Source organism: Monodelphis domestica, chromosome 5, assembly GCF_027887165.1.
Source record: "Monodelphis domestica isolate mMonDom1 chromosome 5, mMonDom1.pri, whole genome shotgun sequence".
Classification (NCBI taxonomy): domain Eukaryota; kingdom Metazoa; phylum Chordata; class Mammalia; order Didelphimorphia; family Didelphidae; genus Monodelphis; species Monodelphis domestica.
Genome location: NC_077231.1, coordinates 169,337,004 through 169,358,218, shown reverse-complemented (window position 1 = coordinate 169,358,218; position 21,215 = coordinate 169,337,004). Strand labels below are relative to the sequence as shown.

Here is a 21,215-nt window from a genome sequence, read left to right as displayed (position 1 = left end):
TTCTCCTATATTTTAATTAATAAAGAATAACCAATTGGTAATATTAAATATGAAATCCTAAAAGGAAGCTTGAAAGAAAAGAGAGGTATGTTCTCATGGCCAAAGATTCTAAACAGGAATACTGCATAAGAGGAAAGAGGTCCTAAAATATGAAATTTTGACTATGCAGACTATTAGCATCATACATCTAAGGAAAACCAATGTAACCACTTAGTCAACTCTATGACAAGCTCAGATTTAGATAAGAACCTATACAAAATATGGAAGGAGAGGGTGCATAACCAAGAACAAACATCAAATGGTATAAACTTGTAAGAATTGAGTCTGAAAGACTAACACTCAGAATAAGTTAACACTTGTTTTGTTCTTAAACAGAAAAGACAACAAAAATAGTTTGACTATTATCCAGATCTAGATTTTTTAATAAATAAATTAAAAATATATATATTTAGAGTAAACCTTGGAGAAAAAAAATCATGTAACAAGTGTCACAAAGAAAAACCTATTCAATTCCATAAATTTACTTCTAAACTGATTTTCTTTTAAGCAGAATGGTCTTCAGATTTTAAAAAGTAGAATAAACATGATTAAGAGAGAACTGAAATCTGAGGCATGTGAAGGAATGGCAATAATGATCATTTGAGGAAGAACTTGAAACTAGATTATTTTGTTTATATCACCTAGCTGCCATATACAGGGTGCTCCCAAAAGTCTTAGTGCAGTTTAAAGCTTTCCTGGCTTAAAGCTGTAGCAAGGGGCAGCTAGGTGCCACAGTGAATTGAGTTCCAAGCCTGGAGTTGGAAGGTCCTGGGTTCAAATATGGTCTCAGACACTTCCTAGCTATATGAATATAGGTTAAGTCACTTAACTGTTTGCTGAGGCCTTGCCTTTCTATCTGAGAATTGTTACTGATAGAAAGTAAGGGTTTGAAAGAAAAAAAGCTCCAAAACTTTTGGGTTTTGAGATTTATGAAGCATTTTTCACTGTGAGTTATTATTATTATTATTAGCCATAATAATAACAGAAATGTGTGTATGACTTGACAGTTTGAAAAGTACTTTACTCATTTGAGTCATACAATAGTTTTGTGAGATAAGTAGTTTAAATATTATTATCTCCAATTTAAAGATGAAGCAACTGAGTAGCTGAGTGGATAGAGTGGATAGAGCACTGGACCTAGACTGAGGAAAAACTTGACCTCAAATCTGGCCTCAGACACTTCCTGGCTATGTGACCCTGGGCTAGTCACTTAACTCTGCCTCTGTTTCCTCATCTGTAAACTGAGCTGGAGAAAGAAATAGCAAATCACTCTAGTTTCTCTGCCAAGAAAACCTCAAATGGGGTCACAAAGAACTGGACATGACTGAAACAAATGAACAATAACAATAATATTATATGTTATAATATATAATATAATAATAACAAAAACAATAATAAGATGTCATATAAATGCTTATTATCTTATTGTCTCTTTCCCTTCCAGCCACCAAATAAGTGTGAGTATTATCTCCTTTTTACAGATGAAGAAACAAGCCCTGGGAAGTTGAATGATCTATCCAGGATCATAAAGTAGATATTTGAGAAGGGATTTGAAACTATGTCCCTCTTTGGGTCAAGTTCAGTGCTTCTTCCCCTAAAAGTACAACTTTCTTAATAAAAAATTCTTGACTATTTAAGAGAACATAAGGTTAGACCCCCCTTCCAGTATAGATGAATTACAGCCCAATTGGCAGATGCTTCCAAAATCCCAGTAGACAGGTAAAGGAGGTTTGCTTAGGTTCTTAGATGTTGGGAGTTTTCACTGTTAATATATTTCCCTGATGTAATTACACTTTCTGTTTTAAGTAAATTATTTTTACTATAATATGTGGTTATGGGATAAATCCCAACTGGTTCAAGGCAGAGAGGCTCAGTGGGTATAAGCTCTGAGCTTGAGTATTTTGAGTAGTTCTGAACCCCAAACCAGGAAGATTCTTGGCATAGCATTTGGGGGCACTCTTTGTGAATACTAGGAGAAGGTCAAAGAAAGTGGAGGCAGATTGGTGCCCCATATAAAAAAAAAAATCTGAATCTACAAACCAAAAAGCCTGACATGGATTTTTGGCAAAATTCTCATTTGAATTATCAAACCAATAGCTTGTAACACTTACAGGATGCTACTCACTAGAAGCTAGTAGGGGTTCACTAAGAACAAAATTAACCTCATTTCTTTTTTGGAAAATAATCATATATATGGATTTTTTGGAAATCCACATATATGGATTATTTGGAAAATAATCAAAAATAAGAATAGCATTAACACAGTAAATCTATATTTACATGAAACATTTGATAAAATCATTTATGCCATTCTTGTGGACATCTCAGAAAAATGTGAGTTAGATGACAGTAATGTAATTGTACCCCAAAAGTGTCTAATTATTGGATCATGTCAATTGGGAAGGGTGTGTCCATTTGTATGGCCTAAAGGGTTCTCTCCTTGGCTCTCACAATATATTTGACATTTTTATCAATGACTTGAAAGTCACACTTCTCAGATTTGCAGATAACACAGATTTGTTAGGAGTAGCTAATAAACTGGGTGACAGAACCAGGATTCAAAAACATCTGGCTTAAGAGCAATTAACTTGTAATATAATTGTTCAAAAGGATAATGGAATATTAGCCTGCATTAATGAAAATATGGCACCATATTTTAAGAGGAATATTGACACATCAGAGAGCGTATGTACCCAGAATAGTGCAAAGTCCAGAAATCATATTTTACAATGAACAGGATAGGGATTTTCTAATGCCTACCTTCCTAGAGGAAAATAAATGACAGTTATCTTTAAATATCTGAAGTAATATTACATGAAAGAGGAAATGTGTTTATTCTACATTGTTTCAAAGGTAGAATTCTAATAAATGGGTGGAAATAATATCAAGAGATATTTTAGCCATTATGAGAAAGAACTTTCTAAGAATTAGAACTATCCAAGCATAGGATGAAGTAGCTTGCAAAGTAAAGAACTGCCCATCAATAAAAATGTTCAATCCCAAGATAAATGTCTGTCTATCAAGGATGTTGTAAAAAGGAGTGTTTGTATTTGTATTGCAGTATTTGTGAAGGTGCAGATCTAGATTACTTTTACTTGCCCAGGAACACACAGTTAGGAAGTGTCTGAGGCCAGATTTGAAACCAGATCCTCCTGACTCAAAGGCTGGAGCTCTATCCATTGTGCTACCTAGCTGCCCCTAAAGTCTTTTCCAACTGTATATCCCAAGTTCCAGTGAATTCACTCCATGTGTCACATTTATAAACTATTTCCCCTACAATCAACAACTTTCAGCTTCTATAAGAACAGAAGTGAAATTTGGGAAAATAAGGGCAGAATGGGATTGTACTAGTGGGAACCTGCATAACTCTACAGAGGATGAAAAAAAAAAGGATACAGTATAGACTATAAATAGGAGAATGGCCCCCTTTCTCCACCTGTCTTTGTCAGTCAGTAAACATTTATTAAGTACCTACTATGAACCAAACACATAGCACTGAGCACCAGGGATACAAAGACAGAGCCTTCCTTCAGATACACACACACACACACACACACACACACACACACACAGACACATATATGTACATACACAATAAAACAACACATTAGAAGCTGAAGAGAGAGTCAGATGTATAAGAGGTGCCCACTTTGGGGACATGATTAAGACTTACAGCTGAGTGAGAAATAATCAGATGACCACCTTGCGAGGAAGGTCTAGGAAGCATTCTCATCTTCTCCCTCTACTCTCTCCAATCAGAAGGTGGGAGGACGCTCAAGGACAGGAAAGTGGTGGGGAGGTGTGCATTTCCTAGTTGATGCTGTCTTTTCAGAAAATCTTCTGAAACCAGTGATGAAGTCCAAGAGAGCAACCAAACAGAAAATGATGAGGTGGCTGCCACTGTCACATTTGATCCCTGAAACAACCTATCACAGAGCTGTCAAGGTATGTGTGTTTCTAGTCCCAAGTTGAACCAATCGATTGTAGGGACCTATAAGGAATCACTGAGACCTGAGGGATAATCCTAGATCATCAAGATATCTTATAAATTGCCACAAATACCTAGCTAGTATACATTATGATCTATAGCATGTATTTACATGCATACTTCTCACTGGGTTCTCTAGTGAACCAAGGTATGGGCAAGGGAAATAGTTAGTATGTACAGATTGTCTTAGAAGAGAGCATGCTCAGTCTTGATCATGCTCAGTCTTGCACATGGCTAGGAAAGCCTCTGACCCTTGACCCCAGCTTCCCCCAGGTTAGGCGGGAAAACAGGTTTCTTTGTGCTCACCTGGCTAAGAGAAACCACACCTATACCTTGTCATTAACCAATGATAATCATCCCTATATATCATGTATATTTGCATATCAAAGACATTAAAAGCAGCCACAGAAATCTCCGCCCTCTCTCTTCCCTCTCTTCCTCTTGGATCTCAGTTCCCACTGATGTCTAGGCCAAGCTCCATCTTTAATTCCGTTCCTTCTCTATCTCTCTCACCTGGGACCTGGCCTTCAGCCAGGCACTTTCTTTTCTCTATCATCTCTCTGACCTGTGTGGTATTAAGTTTGGATCTTTGGATGGGTACAAGCCTTCTGGGTAGTCTACTGATCAGAGTTTTGCTGTGGCTCATTGATAATTAATAAGGCCTGCATTTCTGACTCATTCCTGCCATCTCATATCTCTAATTTGGCTCTGCCACCCCCCTCGCGGTATCCAAAACTTCTATCCTTCCTCTATCTTCCTACCTTAAAGCTTCTCTCGCCTCGGGAAGCTTTACAAGGTGAGAGTGGATTAGTGCAAGAGATATTCTATGTCATGAAATATGCTTTTTTTAGATGAGTAAAAAGAGTCAGAATGTTACATCTAATAAAGTGATCTTCTGAGAAGAGCAGCCTTTCATATCTTTTAATTGGAATGAGATGTTATTTCAGGCAACAAGACATTCAAGACATGCCATGAATTTTTTCTGTTGTCACTTATGGTAGGCAGGAGAGAGACCATGCTTAAAATGAATTATTTTCAAAGATTAAGACCATTTCTCAACAAAATACCAATAACCAGCTTGTGTTTACAAACATGAAGAGTTAAATTTTTGAAATGTGGATCGGGGGCTCCTCAGTTTCTTCATAGTGCCTGACAGGTAAGAAGCACTTAATAAATGTTGATTGATTGATTGATTGACTAAGGATAGGAAAATTGTGCCAGGGGACTGGCCACCTATTTGGGGCTAGAATGAAGCTTCAGTAATGACAATAACCTGTCAAATTGTGAATAGAATGATGCTGGCTATCAGTTTACACATTGTATTCTCACCTCCTTCAGAAGAATATAAGCTCCACAGGGGTATATGGCTTTTTTTTCCCCTAGAACTATGCACAAAATAGTTAATAAATGTTTGTGGTATTAGATTAAATTATTCTGCAGCATATTTTGTCCACAACTTAAAACTAAAATATTTGTAATCATTTTCCTCCCATGCCCTCTAAATATCTTTCCTTTAAATCATGGATAGTTGCTTTTCTAGTTATGGACAAAAAACTTTGGAGAAAAACTTAGAGTAAGGATAGATGTAGAAGATAGAATGGAAAAATGAAGGTCATGTTTGCTTTCTTCTTTTCTTATCTTTTTGGCTACGTTCCTGTCAGGTGAAAAACTTGATTCACTGATTGCCTTAGCTAACAGATTACATTTAGTCTCTGACTATGTTAGCAATATAAATAAGAGAGACTATATTTGGATATATTATCATATACCTATTATATATTATGATATGTATCATAATCATGTTGATTGTTTAGATTTAAGGTATTAGAGAAAATGTTAATAATGCAGATAAATTTAAAAGCATGACACACATACATTTTTTTCTCCCAAAGAGCTGGTTGTTAAATATTTACCAACACTGACTTCCTTGATGTAACTATATCTTGTATGTATCTATTTATTTGCATATCTTTATCCCCATTACAATGTACATATATATCATATATCATAATATACCTTTAATGACTCATATTTATATAGCATCTAAAGGTTTACAAAGCTTTTTCTTCACAACCATACTGCAAATCATCTCCATTTTATAGATGGGTAAACTGAGTCTCAGACCAATTAAATTCCTTTTAATGTCAAGAAGAAAGTGTAATGCAATAAGCATTTTTATAGCACTTACTATATTCTAGGCACTGTCATATACTTTTATAAATGTTATCTTATTTGATCTGAGTTTGTACTTCTGATTGATTTTAAGAACAACAATGTTCATTATTTTAGTGTTTGATGGGTATTGGGGGAGCTAGAATTTTTTTCGTGAATATAAATTCAGAAAATATTCACCTCAAAAGTCTAGATACTTGTAAAATGTTGATTTCTACCTAGTTTCCATACTCCTTATTCTAGTTCAGTAATGTCCAAATCCATTCTGAAACGTGGATTTTGCATATTTCACTCTTGCCTGGGTCAAAGGAAGGTAAATTTAGTCAGTCATTCAGCAAGTATTATTAAGCATTTCCTTTGTGCTTAGTTTAGGGCTAAAAACTGGATATTCAAAGAGAGGCAAAACAAACAAAAAAACACCAAAAAAATAAAAACCCTAGTTCCTGCCTTTAAGGAATGTACATTGTAATGGGAGGAAAGATATACAAATAAATAGATACATACAAGATTGGTAAATATTTAACAACCAGCTCTTTGGGAGAAAAAAATGAATGTGTGTCATACTTTTAAGTTAATCTGCATTATTAACATTTTCTTTAATACCTTAAATCTGAACAATCAACAAAAAAATGTCTGGCTCTGATTTGTAGAATTTGCTGATTTCCCAGGTGTAAACACTTACACTAAAAATTTCACAATCTACTCTCAAAAGCTGGTAAAGAGATGATTCTAGCACACCCCTTACTGCTACATAGAAGAAACAATTAGAAAAAAAAATTATTGGTAACTCTGAACACAATTTCAGTTGAATTACCAGGTTGTAAGCCATTGTGCAAAGTTTAGAATAGAGGGGAGAAGAGGAATGGAGGGATCATTGTAGATGGTTTTGTCCAAGACTTTATCCATAAAGAGGAAAAGATTTATAGACATCAAGTATCAAGTGAGGAGTTTTTAAGGATGAAGAAGACATGGACATTCTCACAAGCAAAAAAAAAAAAAAAGAGCCAGAAGATGTGGAGAGATTGAAAAAAAAAAGAGTGGGAATTATAGTGGAAGAGGACAATATGCTGGAGAAGTCAAGAGGGAATGGTATCAAAGGTACATGTAGAGGGTTTGCCTTGTCAAGGAGGACCACTCATCTAAGACCTCCCTGAAGGAAGAGATAATAGAGGAAGATGTCTTAGTAAAGTGAGATGGGGAAGAGGGAAAGGCAAGGGTTATTTCAATAAAGTATGAAACAAGATACTTAGCTGAGATGTGAGGAGGGATGCCATGGAAGGATGAAGAGAGATTCGTGTGTTTGGAACATTTACAGTGGAGAGTGAGATTGCAAATCAATTAGAGAGACATAGAATGTTTTCCTTGTTCAGGGTTGGAGCTTGATAAGCTAAAGCTGGGACTGTCAATGGAACCAGAAAGAGTGGAAGACAGTGTAGAGTTCAGCTGGGTTTAATAACAGGCTGAGATAGAGAAGAGAGGAAAGTATAGCCAAAGCAGGAGTCATAGCCTAGGAAAAAACAGAGGTTGATGGAATATAAGTAAAAATTAGGACAGAGAACAGGGTTAAGTTTTGTAAGGCAGAAGGAAATATGGAATGATAAGAGTTTATGAGCAGATGAAGGAATTTTGAGCTTCATGGACATGGAAGAATTATACTTGTGGGTAATGGCTATGTTAAGGGAATAATCATCTCTATATATAGCTGAGATGAAGTAGAGAAGAAGGTCAGGAGAACTGAGCAGATTGGAAGTAAGAAACTAAAGTATTTGATGGTCTTGAATATGTAAGCTGAAGTCCTCAAGTATGAGGTCCAGGGATGCAGAAGAAAAAAAGATTGTGAACCAACCATTGAACTCATTGAGTGAACAAAGGAGAATACCTTCTGGGGTGATAGATAATAGCCATCAGGGCCTGGGTTGTAAATTTGAACAATAGGAATCTCAAAGAGGGAGAGGTTACTTAATGTAGGGGATCAGTGTTGTTTTAGATTTGGTGTAGATTAAAGTGGCAGTGGGAAGCAAGGAGTATCTTGATTTCCCACTGAGACAAGTGAGTGGGAGGGGAAGGGGTAGAGAGAAAGTATAGCCAATACTGGAAAGGGCAGTAAGAGAATGGTCTCTGGTACCCAGGCTGCCCTTTGGATAAGACCTCTTCTATCTCTAGCCTGCAGGGCCTTCCTCAGGACAAACAATCTCTTCAATCCAGGGAATGATGTCTCAGTGAGGGCCCAAAAATGGAACATGTGAGAAAAAAGTTTCGGATGAAATTTTTAAAATTATGGAAGAGCAATGCCAGCGGGTGGAAAGGGGACCCATATCTGGAGTAGGACATTCTGTAAAATATGGTTGAAGTGGATGGCCAGTCATGAGGGAGTAACAAGTTCGGGATGGGGAATGGGGTTTATAAGTTATCTGCCAGAAGTTCAGGATCACTGGGATTGGTGAGTATGGGGAGTATGGTCACCACTGAACAGTGAATTCAGGAAGCATATTGGTAGTTAAGAGAGAAATTTATTGAGGGAGACAAGATTAAACTGTTCAAGATTCTCCTTTGAGGTTCGGCCTCTTGTAAATGGAGTTGCCTATATGACTTAAGGAAGCTCATCTTACAATAAAAGAACAGGCAGACAGGCAGACGTTTGGGAGTCCAGTCAAGAGGCAAGAGATTGTTTGTCCTAAGGAAGACCCTGAAGGCAGGAGATAGAAGAGGTCTTGCCCAAAAGGGCAGTCTGGGTGCCAGAAAATGTCCTAGGTACAGCTCCACTTGAATGAGAGACAAGTAGAAACCCTTTCTACTTATGGCACAAGAGAAGACCCAAGAAGCTAGGAAATGTACTGGGAATATTCCTCCTCCTCCCCCTGACAATTTTCAGGGAAAGAAAACTGGATTCGGAGTCACAGAACTTCAGTTTGAATACTGGTTTTATTATTTACTATTATTATGACCCTGAGCAAGTTATTTCACTTCTATTGACCTCAGCTACTTATCTACAAAATGACTGAGTTGTAGTAACTGCTCTTGAAGGCTCCTCCCAGCTCAAAATCTCTGATGTCATGGTCCTAAAAATGGAAAGAGCATTAGTCATCTCATCTAGCCCCAAATTACTTGTCTAAGATTGTACAGGAAGTTAAGAGACTGAGCTAGAATTTGAATACAGGTCTTCTGATGATAAATCAATGGGGGGGGGGTGTTGTGATAGAAAAAAAAGAAGAGAAGGATTTTGAAAACATCAAATGTGAAAAAGCAATATAAAATGCCATCCCACTCCAAAAAAAAGCTGAATGAATTAATGTATCACTGCATTTTGGGAGAGGATCTCTATCCTTTTTTCTTTCCCTGAAGCAATCTCCTCTCCTAAGACTACCTCCATTTAGGCAGCAGTCTGGTTTTGTTCCTTTTTTTCAGTGACCTTATTAAGAAGCATGTATTATCACATGCTCCATTGACTAATAATTCCCTAACTTCTTTCCCTTCACTTTGTCCTGGACCATATCTTTTACTCAGGTGGGCCAGAATTGCATTTGTCTCTGATAATAGAAACTGAACAGCCAATTTCTATTATCAATGGCAGTCCTATAGGAATTCAGCCTATTAGTAGAGGAATCCTTAAGGACTTAGACTCTCAACAGTCAAGCCTCCAATTGTCAGCCAATTTGAGCTAGAACCCCAGTGTAACAGTATTTCATTCACACTGTTTTTCTCTCCAGAGTGCTCCAGAGTTTTCAATTAATCCTCCAGTCTGTTGTGCAGAAGAAGGAACTAGAGAGAAATTATGTGACATAACTATGACTACAGAGTAAATCCATGTCACCAATGGAATTACAATCCAAGTCCTTCTGCTTCTACTACTACTCTTCTTCTTCTTCACCCTTCTCACCCTGAAAGATACACATTCAGGAACAGAGTAGTTTCCATCTTATGTGCAACTCTCACACCAGGAAACCTCTCTGGTAGCTCAGTAATAACACTCCCAATCTGTTTGGAGCTAAGATGCTGATGCCACCAAGTTCAGCTGGTGCATAAGGCAAGGTTGACATGACACCCTCCAGTTATCACAGCTCTCTTGTAATAAACAAACACATGTTGTTAGAAAATAGATTTAATTGGAGAGTACGTCATTGCAGTTTACATTGTTGAGTGTCTCATATACAGAAGAATGCAATCAACATGTTTGAGTCAGCTATGCTACCATAAAAAACAACTAGTGAGGCCCTTTACAATCTGGCTCCAACCTACCTTTCTAACTTTATTCCTCACTACTACAATATGTAAATCCTCCAGTCTAACCAGACTGATCTCCTTACTCATTTTTCCTTGAACATGTCAAGTGCAATTCTGCCATGGTCTCCTGGAAGGCCCTCATTTAACAAACAGATGGTGTTTGATAACAACTATCATAGTTGTGTTCAACTGGGAGAATCAGTACCTGGGTTTAGCTTAAGTTTACCCAGTTGGAGTGTGAGTAGAAATAATGAATATGAACCAAGTTCCTGGGTTCTCCAAGAGTCATCTGCTTTTCTCCATAAGGCAGCTCCCACTTTTTTTCAAGACCTGTGTAGATGTAAGAATTTGTCCAATTAAAAATCAATTCTGAGCTACCACCTATTGACCAAGCCTTGCCTCCTATTAGAATTTTATGTTTCAATGAGATCTAGTTTGTCAAGTTGGCTTAATGGAATTGACTATCCACAGAAGCAATTATATATGCTAGGAACCCAAATCCAGTTGGTTTTACTCTTAGTATAGAATCCATAGGGTAATCAACAGTACATAATAACAAACCACCATGGATAAAATGCCAGACCTAGAGTCAGGAAAACTCATTTTCCTGAGTTCAAATCTGGACTGAGATACTTCCTAGCTATGTGATCCTAGGCAGGTCACTTCAACCCATTTGCCTCAGTTTCCTAATCTGTGAAATGAACTGGAAAAGGAAATGGCAAACCACTCCAGTATCATTGCCAAGAAAACCCCAAATGGGGTCACAAAGAGTCTGATACAACTGAAAAACAACTGACCAATATAATGAATACCTACCAAGCACATTGTGATCTTCTAGGATCCCAAAATTGCCTAGCTAGCACAGAGGTACTGAAATTCTGGGTAATATACAATCTGGGTTTATTTAGTTTCCCAAGTTTGCAGTTATGCAAATAAGAATAGAAGCAGAAACTATATCGTTGTTTTTTTTTACATTATTTTTTTATTTGGTCAATTTCAAACATTATTCCTTGGTTACGAAAATCATTTTCTATTCCTCCTTTCCCTTCCCCCACCCCTCCCATAGCCAACACGCAATTCCACTGGGTATTGCATGTGTCCTTGATCAGAACCCATTTCCATGTTGTTGGTATTTGTACTAGGATATTTGTTTAGAGTCTACATCCCCAATTATATCCCCTTCGACCCATGTCATTAAGCAGTTGTTTTTCTTTGGTGTTTTTACTCCCACAGTTTTTCCTTTGAATGTGGATAGTGTTTCTTCTCCTATATCCCTCCGGTTTGTTCAGGATCAATGCATTGCCACTAATGGAGGAGTCCATTACATTCGATTGTACCACTGTATATCAGTCTTTGTATACACTGTTCTCCTGGTTCTGCTCCTTTCCCTCTGCATCATTTCCTGAACGTTGTTCCAGTTCCCATGGAATTCCTCCAGCTCATTATTCCTTTGAGCACAATAGTATTTCATCACCAACATATACCACAAAAGGTTCAGTCATTCCCCAATTGAAAGGCATCCCCTCATTTTCCAATTTTTTGCTACCACAAAGAGCGCAGCTATGAATATTCTTGTACAAGCCTTTTTCCTTATTATCTCTTTGGGGTACAAACCCAGCAGTACTATGGCTGGATCAAAGGGCAGACAGTCTTTTATTGCCCTTTGGGCATAGTTCCAAATTGCCCTCCAGAATGGTTGGATCAATTCACAACTCCACCAGCAATGCATTAATATCCTGACTTTGCCACATCCCCTCCAGCATTCATTACTTTCCATAGCTGTCAAGTTAGCCAATCTGCTAGGTGTGAGGTGATACCTCAGAAATGTTTTGATTTGCATCTCTCTAATTATCAGAGATTTAGAACACTTTTTCAAGTCCTTATTAATGGTTTTGATTTCTTTGGCTGAAAATTGCCTGTTCATGTCCCTTGCCCATTTATCAATTGGAGAATGGCTTGATTTTTTGTACAACTGATTTAGCTCTTTGTAAATTTGAGTAATTAGACCTTTGTCAGAGGTTTTTGTTATGAAGATTGTTTCCCAGTTTGTTACTTCCCTTCTGATTTTGGTTACATTGGTTTTGTTTGTACAAAAACTTTTTAATTTGATGTAGTCAAAATTATTTATTTTACATTTTGTGACTTCCTATGTGTTGCTTGGTTTTAAAATCTTTCCCTTCCCAAAGGTCTGACATGTATACTATTCTGTGTTCACATAATTTATTTATAGTTTCCTTCTTTATGTTCAAGTCATTCACCCATTCTGAGTTTATCCTGGTGTAGTGTATGAGTTGTTGATCCAAGCCTAATCTCTCCCACACTGTCTTCCATTTTCCCAGCAGTTTTTGTAGAATAGTGGATTTTTGTCCCAAAAGCTGGGATCTTTGGGCTTGTCATAGACTGTGTTGCTGAGGTCACTTACCCCTAATCTATTCCACTGATCCTCCTTTCTGTCTCTTAGCCAGTACCAAATTGCTTTGATGACCACTGCTTTATAATATAGTTTGAGATCTGGTACTGCAAGGACACATTTCTTTGTATTTTTTTTTTCATTATTTCCCTGAATATCCTTGATCTTTTGTTCTTCTAAATGAACTTTGTTATATTTTTTTCTAATTCAGTAAAAAAGTTTTTTGGAAGTTCGATTGGTATGGCATTAAATAAATAGATAAGTTTGGGCAGGGTGGTCATTATTAAATATATTAAATCCAACACTTAAGACAGTGCCTGGCACATAGTGGGCACTTAACAAATGCTTGTTAACTTGTTGAATAGAAATCTGAAGCTAACCTGCCTGGCTTTGGGATCAGTACCATGTTTGTGTCGTAAAAGGAATTTGGTAGAACTCCCTCTTTGCTTATTATGTCAAATAGTTTGTATAGTATTGGGATTAGCTGTTCTTTGAATGTTTGATAGAATTCACTTGTGAATCCATCAGGCCCTCAGGATTTTTTCTTAGGGAGTTTTTTGATGGCCTATTTGATTTCTTTTTCTGATATGGGATTATTTAAGAATTCTATTTCTTCTTCTATTAATCTAGGCAATTAAAATTTTCATAAATATTCATCCATATCACCTAGATTGGCATATTTATTGCCATATAATTGGGCAAAATAGTTTTTAATGATTGCCTTAATTTCCCCTTTATTGGAGGTGAGGTCCTCCTTTTCATCTATGATACTGTTAATTAGGTTTTCTTCTTTCCTTTTTTAAATTAGATTGACCAGTACTTTGTCTATTTTGGTTGTTTTTTTTTTCAAAATACCAGCTTCTAGTCTTATTTATTAGTTAAATAGTTCTATCACTTTCAATTTTATTAATTTCTCCCTTAATTTTGGGGATCTCTAATTTGGTTTTCTTCTGGGGGTGTTTAATTTGTTTGCTTTTAAGTTTTTTGATTTGCATGTCCAATTCATTGATCTCTGCCCTCCCTAATCTGTCAATAGATGAACTCAAGGATATAAATTTTTCCCTGAGTACTGTTTTGGCTGCATCCCATAAAGTTTGAAAGGATGTCTCATCATTGTAATTTTCTTCAATGAAATTATTGTTTCTATGATCTATTCTCTAACTAACCAATTTTGGAGAATCATATTATTTAATTTCCAATTAATTTTTGATTTGGCTCTCCATGTACCCTTACTGATCATTATTTTTATTGCCTTATGATCTGAAAAGGTTGCATTTATTATTTCTGCTTTTCTGCATTTGTATGCCATGTTTTTATGACCTAGTATATGGTCAATCTTTGTGAATGTAACATGTGCTGCTGAAAAGAAGGTGCATTCCTTTTTGTCCCTATTTATTTTTCTCCATGTATCTATTAACTCTAATTTTTCTCTAAGGTTTCATTTACTTCTTTTACCTCTTTCTTGTTTTTTTTTTAATTTGATTTATCTAAATTTGATAGTGGTAGGTTCAGGTCTCCCACTAGTATAGTTTTACTATCTATTTCCTCCTTCAATTCTACTGGTTTCTCAATTAGAAATTTGGGTGCTATGCCATTTGGTGCATACATGTTGATTTGTAATATTTCCTCATTGTCTATACTCCCTTTTATCAGGATGTATTTACCTTCCCTATCCCTTTTATTCAGGTCTATTTTTACTTTGGCTTTGTCAGATATCATGATTGCAACTCCTGCCTTCTTTCTATCAGTTGAGGCCCAATAGGTCTTGCTCCAATCTTTAATTCTGACCTTGTGAGTACCTACCTGCCTCAGGTGTGTTTCCTGTAGACAACATATGGTAGGATTTTGGATTCTAATCCATTCTCCTATTCCTCTATATTTTATGGGTGAGTTCATCCCATTCATGTTCAAAGTTATGATTGTCACTTGTGAATTCCCTAGCATTTTGAGATTCTCTCCTAGTTCTGTCCTTTCTTCTTTTGCCATATCCTTTTAAACCACTGGTTTACTTTTAATCAATTCCCCTAATCCCCTCCCTTAGTATGCTTCCCTTTCTGCTTCCTCTCTTTTTGTTCCCTTCTTGTTTTTTTTAGGGTCTGTTAAGTTCCCTCCCCCCTCTCCTACCCTCCCTTTTTGTACTCCCTCCCCCCTACCCTCCTTAGTTTCCCCTTCTTCCTTACCCTATAGGATAAAATAGAATTCAGGATCCCAATGGATCTAGATGCTCTTCCCTCTCAGAGTTGATTTCACTGAGAATAAGGTTTAAGTATTACCTATTAGCACTCTCTTCCTCTCCTTCTTATAAGAGTATTCTTCCCCTCCCTTCCCATGTGCATCTTTGTGTGAAAAAGATTATTCTATTTGTTTTATTTCTTCAAGTATCTCTTGATACCATAATCAATTCCCCCCCCCATTTTTCTTTTTTTTTTTGCATATCATCTTATAGCCCTTAATGCCCCAATCTTTTCCTATGAGTGATTCTTCTAATTACTATAATAATGAGTACAATTTTTGAGAGTTACAAATAACATTTCCCCCCATATATGTATATATATATATATATATATGTATACATATATACATATATATATATATATAATTTGATCTGATTGTAACCCTTAAAAAAGAGAGTTTGAAGAAAAAAAACATTTTTCTCCTTTTCCCTTTCTTTCATATTTACCTTTTCATGTTTCTCTTGATCTTTGTGTTTGGATATCAAATTTTTCACTTAGTTCTAGTCTTTTCTTTACAAATACTTGGAAATCATCTATTTTGTTGAATGCCCATACTTTCCCCTGGAAGTATATAGTCAGTTTTGATAGATAGGTGATTCTTGGTTGAAGACCCAGTTCTCTTGCCTTTCTGAATATCATGTTCCAGGCCTTGTGGTCCTTTAGTGTGCAGGCTTCCAGGTCTTGTGTGATCCTGATTGGTGCTCCTTGGTATCTGAATTGTCTCTTTTTGACTTCTTGTAGAATTTTCTCCTTAGCTTGAAAGCTTTGGAATTTGACAATTACATTCCTGGGAGTTGTCTTTTGGGGATTTAGGGTAGAGGGTGTTCTATGATTTCTTTCAATGTCTATTTTACCCCCTTGTTCAAGAACATCAGTGCAGTTTTCTTGGATGATTTCTTGTAGCATGATGCCAAGATTTCTGTTTATTTCTGGCTTTTCAGGTAGACCAATGATTTTCAAATTGTCTCTCCTTCCTCTTTTTTCCTGAACTGTCACTTTGTCAGTGAGACATTTTATGTTTTCTTCTAATTTGTCAGTCTTTTGACTTTGCTTTATTAATTCTTGCTGTTCTGCAAGATCATTGTCTTCTAGTTGCTTAATTCTGGTCTTTAAATACTGGTTTTCCTTTCAAGATTGCAACGTCTATCCTGCTTTTTGTAGCTTCCAGCTGTTTCTCCAATTGGGAGTTCTTGTCCCTTAGACTATTGTTTTCTCTTTGAATTATTTCCCACTTTTCTTGCCAGAAGGTTTCCATCTTTTTGATAAGCTCTAATTTGAATTCTTCCAGGGCTTGTGGAGAATTTCCATTGGGGGGGGGGGGGAGTTTTGATTTTGTTTTAATTTCTTCCTCTTTTTCCTCTGTAGCCTGGGCTTTCCCTACATAAAAATTTTCCAAGGTCAATACCTTCTTCCTATTTTTCTTGGAGGGTGTTTGTTGGTCCTGGGCACAATTAGCCATCTCTATGGTGGTTTTTCCTTCCCTTTTTAGTCAGAAATCTGAGTGAAATGGGCAGGTTCTCTGTTTATGGAGTTAAGGAGAAAGGTTTTTCCTGAGGCAAGCTCTCCAATATCCACAGCCTCCGCTGTTTGCAAGAGCACTCACGGTCTGTGCTCCCCAGTGCACAGGATTTTCTGGTGTAACTGCTCTTAGGGGTAGGTCCCTGGCAGTCCTAGTCAGCTCCCAAGGACCTAGAGGTGCCCCTTGCTCATGCTACAGGTGTCCCTTGCTCACTCGCTGATTCTGATGTGGGCTGGCTCTGACTCTGGCTCCGTAAGTGGGGTGGGGGAGGGTAGATCAACTCACATTTGGGTGGGAGCTTTTTCACCCTCTTATAATGTGGAAATGCCCAAACTCCATGTACCTTCAATGCTGCACCCTACTGTAGAGTTCCTCCATTCTTCTGAAAATGGTTTTCATGTTATTTTGAGGTAGTTTATTTCGCTGGGTGCTGGGGAGAGGAAGCGTCCTGTGTCTAGACTGCCACCATGCTTACCCAGAAGTCCCTACATAGTTTCTATAGGGAGTTGGCTAATGTATCCAACAGAGCCAGCCACTAGATGAAGATGGAGGAATTCTGGACTCAGAATTTTGGCTCAGCCCAGAATACTAAACTTGGAATCCACTGAGAACTGGATCTCATGAAAGCCAAAGCTATGGGAGAAAGGAGAAACCCTTACCTTGGTTTCAGTCTTGACATTCCTCTGGTTGACCTTGTGCACTGCAATTGTGCCACTGCTTCTCACTTTCTTTGACAATTTCCCACCCAAACCCTGCCCACTCAGTGCAGCACTTGAGCTCTGTAGTTTTTAACGACAGAAATAGAGAGAGGAGCCACAAATTAATCTTCATCTATCCAAATTCTCACAATCCTTCAAGGTCTAAGTCAAACTCCTCTCTCCTACAAGAATTCTTGCCTGACCATAGGCTGCAAACATTTTTTTTCTTTTCTGAATTAAATCATAGTCTTTAATATTTAGATCATCCTTGGTTTCTTAAACCTATACTGCCTTGGGATATGTTAGCATTCTCATTTAACTCTTGATTCTTGCTTCACTTTTATGTGTCTGTCTTATATACTAAACTATACAGCAAATTCCTTGGAAATAGGAGCAATATATATTAGAATTATCATCACCATAAATAAATATTTAGCACTTTTATGTCAGTAAATCAGTAAGCACTTATTAAGAGCCAATGTATTTCAGGCACAGTGCTAAGTGCTAGAGACACCAAAAAGGCAAAAGACAGTACCTGCTCTCAAGGTGCTCACAGGCTAAAAGGATACCCTATAAAGAAATCTAAACCACAAATCCTCTAAAGATCTTGCAATCAGTCCACTTAGAAGGCTAATAAATGTCTCTTACTAGAGGCAGCTGGGGAAGATGGATGGAACAGTAGATAGAGTTAGGCTGGCAGTCAGGAAGACCTGAGTTTAAATTTGACCTCAGACACTTACTAGCTTTGTGATCCTGGGCAAGTCACTTAACCTTTTTTTGTCTCATGTTTTACCTCAGTTTCCACATCTGTAAAATGAGCTGGAGAAGGAAATGACAATCCACTCCAGTATCTCTTCCAGGAAAAATCCAAATGGGATCACAAAGAGTTGGACACAACTGAAAAGACTCACTAACAACACTAGAAACAGCTGAGTGATGAGGTAGATAAGTCAGGAAGACATGAGTTCAAATCTGTTCCCAGACACTTAACTAGCTGTGTTAAGCAAGTCATTTAACATCTATCTGCCTTAGTTGCCCCAACTATAAAATAGGAATATAATAGTACCTATCTCTCAGAGTCCTTATAAAGATAAGATGAAATAATATTTATAAAGTTCTTTGTAACACTTAAAGTTAGATAAGATAGTTATACATGCATGGATATGTACATGTATATGCTATTTTCGTAGTTCTTTGCCTTGCCCCAACACCTAGTACTGTATAATTCACACAGTAAATATTAAGCATAACAATCTATATTAAATGGGTGGTTGGGTGAATGAATGATTTAAAGTCAGAAGTTCACAGAATCTAAATGCTCATAGCCATGGGAAATTAAAGCACCAGTATTATGAGAATTTCCCCTCATAGAAATGAGGAAACATTCATGAGCTTGATAAATGGGATTCTAAGGTCCAGAAATAACATTCATTTAAAATATCAAGATTTTGATTTGCACAAAACACATTTAATAAATCATCTTTGTTGCACTTCACCTTTCTTAACTATACCTGTGTGTATGTTTGTGTGTGCCCCTGTGTGCATGAATGCCTGTGTACATGCATGTGTGTGTTCCTAAAAGAGGCAATGCAGGAGGATGGTTGTTATTTGGAGGAGGTAAAGAAGGGGTTGGGAGACTGTAGGGGATTTGCTGTGATTGGGGGAGGAGTATGTAGACTGAGGGGGTTTTCTGGAAAGATCAAAGGCAAAAAGGTTAGAAATATGTTGTTAGTTCTCCCTTTCCACCAAAAGGCAGTTGAAAAGATCTGCCCTTCTTATGGCCTTTTGGTTTAATTAGGGAGTTTCTGTCTGGTTGCTTGATGCTGTATAGACCCCAAAAGAGTCCCAGGAAACCTTATTTGCTTTTAGAACTCTTAGAGCCTCATGGGACCATTACTGCACCCTCTGGACAGCTAAAGCATTGTTATGGCCTGGCAGTCTTGTGGACTGTGCACAACACGAATCCTTGTGCTATCTATGACCCAAAGCCATAGTAAGGAAAAGTGTTTTGTAAACCTCAAGGAACCATAACAATGTGAACTGTTGTTATTGTTATGGGGAACACCCTCTGCTCCTGGACCCATCTGTCATAACACCTTGTCAAGTCAAGCAGACAGCTGCCATTGTATCGATTGTCCAGAGGGACCAGGAGCTGATAAAATCACTGCTGGTGATAGGGCTCGGGGATTTGGCATAAATTCCCAACTTTTCAAATTCCTAGATATTCCATGCTTTCTTCCAAATACCCATAAGTGTCATTTTGCTTGTGTGCTGAAAATCCAAGGTATAAACAGAAATTCATCACAACAGCTCTGTGAAGTGGATTGCTTACTTATAACACATGGAAAAAAGGGAGGCGAAAGATGAACTTGGCCAAGAGTGCTGGGAAATTGCAGAGCTTGAACCTGATCACAGATCTTCTTACAAATCAACCGATCAACATGTGTCAAGCACTGTGGTAAGCACTGGGATCACAAAAAGAGGTCAAAGAAAGTCCTTGTCTTTAAGGAATTTGCAGTCTAATATGGGAGGCAATATACAAACAAATGCAAAGAGAGCTCTATATCAAATATAGAGAAGGCACCAGAGTTATAAACCTAACATTATATATGTGTATGTGCATATATGCATGAGTTATTGGCATTATTTTTTTATCAGTTGAAGAATTTTTAGCTGATCTTTTCAGGTGATATGAAAAAAAAAAAAAGAAAAAGACTCTGGAGGGATTTCACAAGAATGAAGAAATGCTAAAGAATTGGACTCAAGAGTATCTGCCCCATATGAAAAAAAGATCGAAGGTACCAGGCACCCAAAGTACACGCAGAGAAAAACTGGACATGAGTTTTCCTGAGTTCAAATCTGGCCTCAGACACTCACTAGCTCTGTGAAACCCTGGCCAAGTCACTTATTCCTCTTTGCCTCAGTTTCTTCACCCATGAAATGAGTTGGAGAAGAAAATGGCAAACCCCTTTAGTATCTTTTCCAAGAAAACCCCAAATAGAGTCACAAAGAGTTAAACACAGGGGCAGCTGGGTGGCTCAGTGGACTGAGAGCCAGGCCCAGAGACTGGAAGTCCTAGGTTCAAATCTGACCTCAGACATTTCCTAGCTGTGTGACCCACCCCCATTGCCTAGCCCTTACTGCTCTTCTGCCTTGGAACAAATACACAGTGTTGACTCTAAGATGGAAGGTAAGAGTTTAAAAAAAAAAAAGAGTTAGCCATGACTGAAACAACTGAACAATGATAACACCTCATACCTTCTACTACATCCAGGATTCATCCCACTGCGACTTTACCTCTTATATCAGCTCATTTGTCACTGATTATAAAATTAGAGCTATCTGTCCTAGGAATACAACAATGATTTCAGAATCATGGAATTTAAGAAATGGCCTCAGTGCCCATCTAGCTGCACTTATTCTCAAAAGGAATTTCTATTATCACATACTGGAGAAATAATCATCTACCCTCTGAAAATCTTCAGTAGCAAGGAACCTACCACCTCTGGAACTAACTCATTCTACTATTGGACAGCTCTAATTGTTGAGTTTTTAAATATATATCACCTTAAATTTGCCTCAATGCAACTTCCAGTCATTACTTGTGGTTCTTCCATACTAGGAAACAGAACAAAATTAACTCCTTTTCTGAATGATGGCCTTTCAAAGATTTGGATATATCGATCACATCTCTCATATCTTCTTTACTCCAAGTTGGCTAACTTAGTACCAGTTTCTTCAATAGATCCTTGGGTGATATGGACTCAAGGGTCTATAGCATCCTAATCACTTTACTAAGAATTTTGTTCCTGAGTTTTTTGAGTTCTGCCTGACTCTTTGTGACTCAACTTAGGGCTTTATTGGCAGAGATACTGGAGTGGTTTGCCATTGTCTTCTCTAGCTCATTTTACAGATGAGGAAACTAAGGCAGAGT

General features: G+C 37.4%; 1 long non-coding RNA gene across 1 annotated transcript in view; it reads right to left on the bottom strand.

Moving 5' to 3' along the window:
• Positions 1-9,235: 9,235 nt before the first annotated feature.
• LOC130454576 (uncharacterized) overlaps positions 9,236-21,215 on the bottom strand; it is a 66,614-nt gene continuing 54,634 nt past the window's right edge. Inside the window, exons 3-4 of the long non-coding RNA XR_008912240.1 lie at positions 17,243-17,362; positions 9,236-10,750 (exon numbers count right to left, since the gene is read on the bottom strand). This is a non-coding gene — a long non-coding RNA (uncharacterized LOC130454576). The remainder of the gene's footprint in view (positions 10,751-17,242; positions 17,363-21,215) is intronic.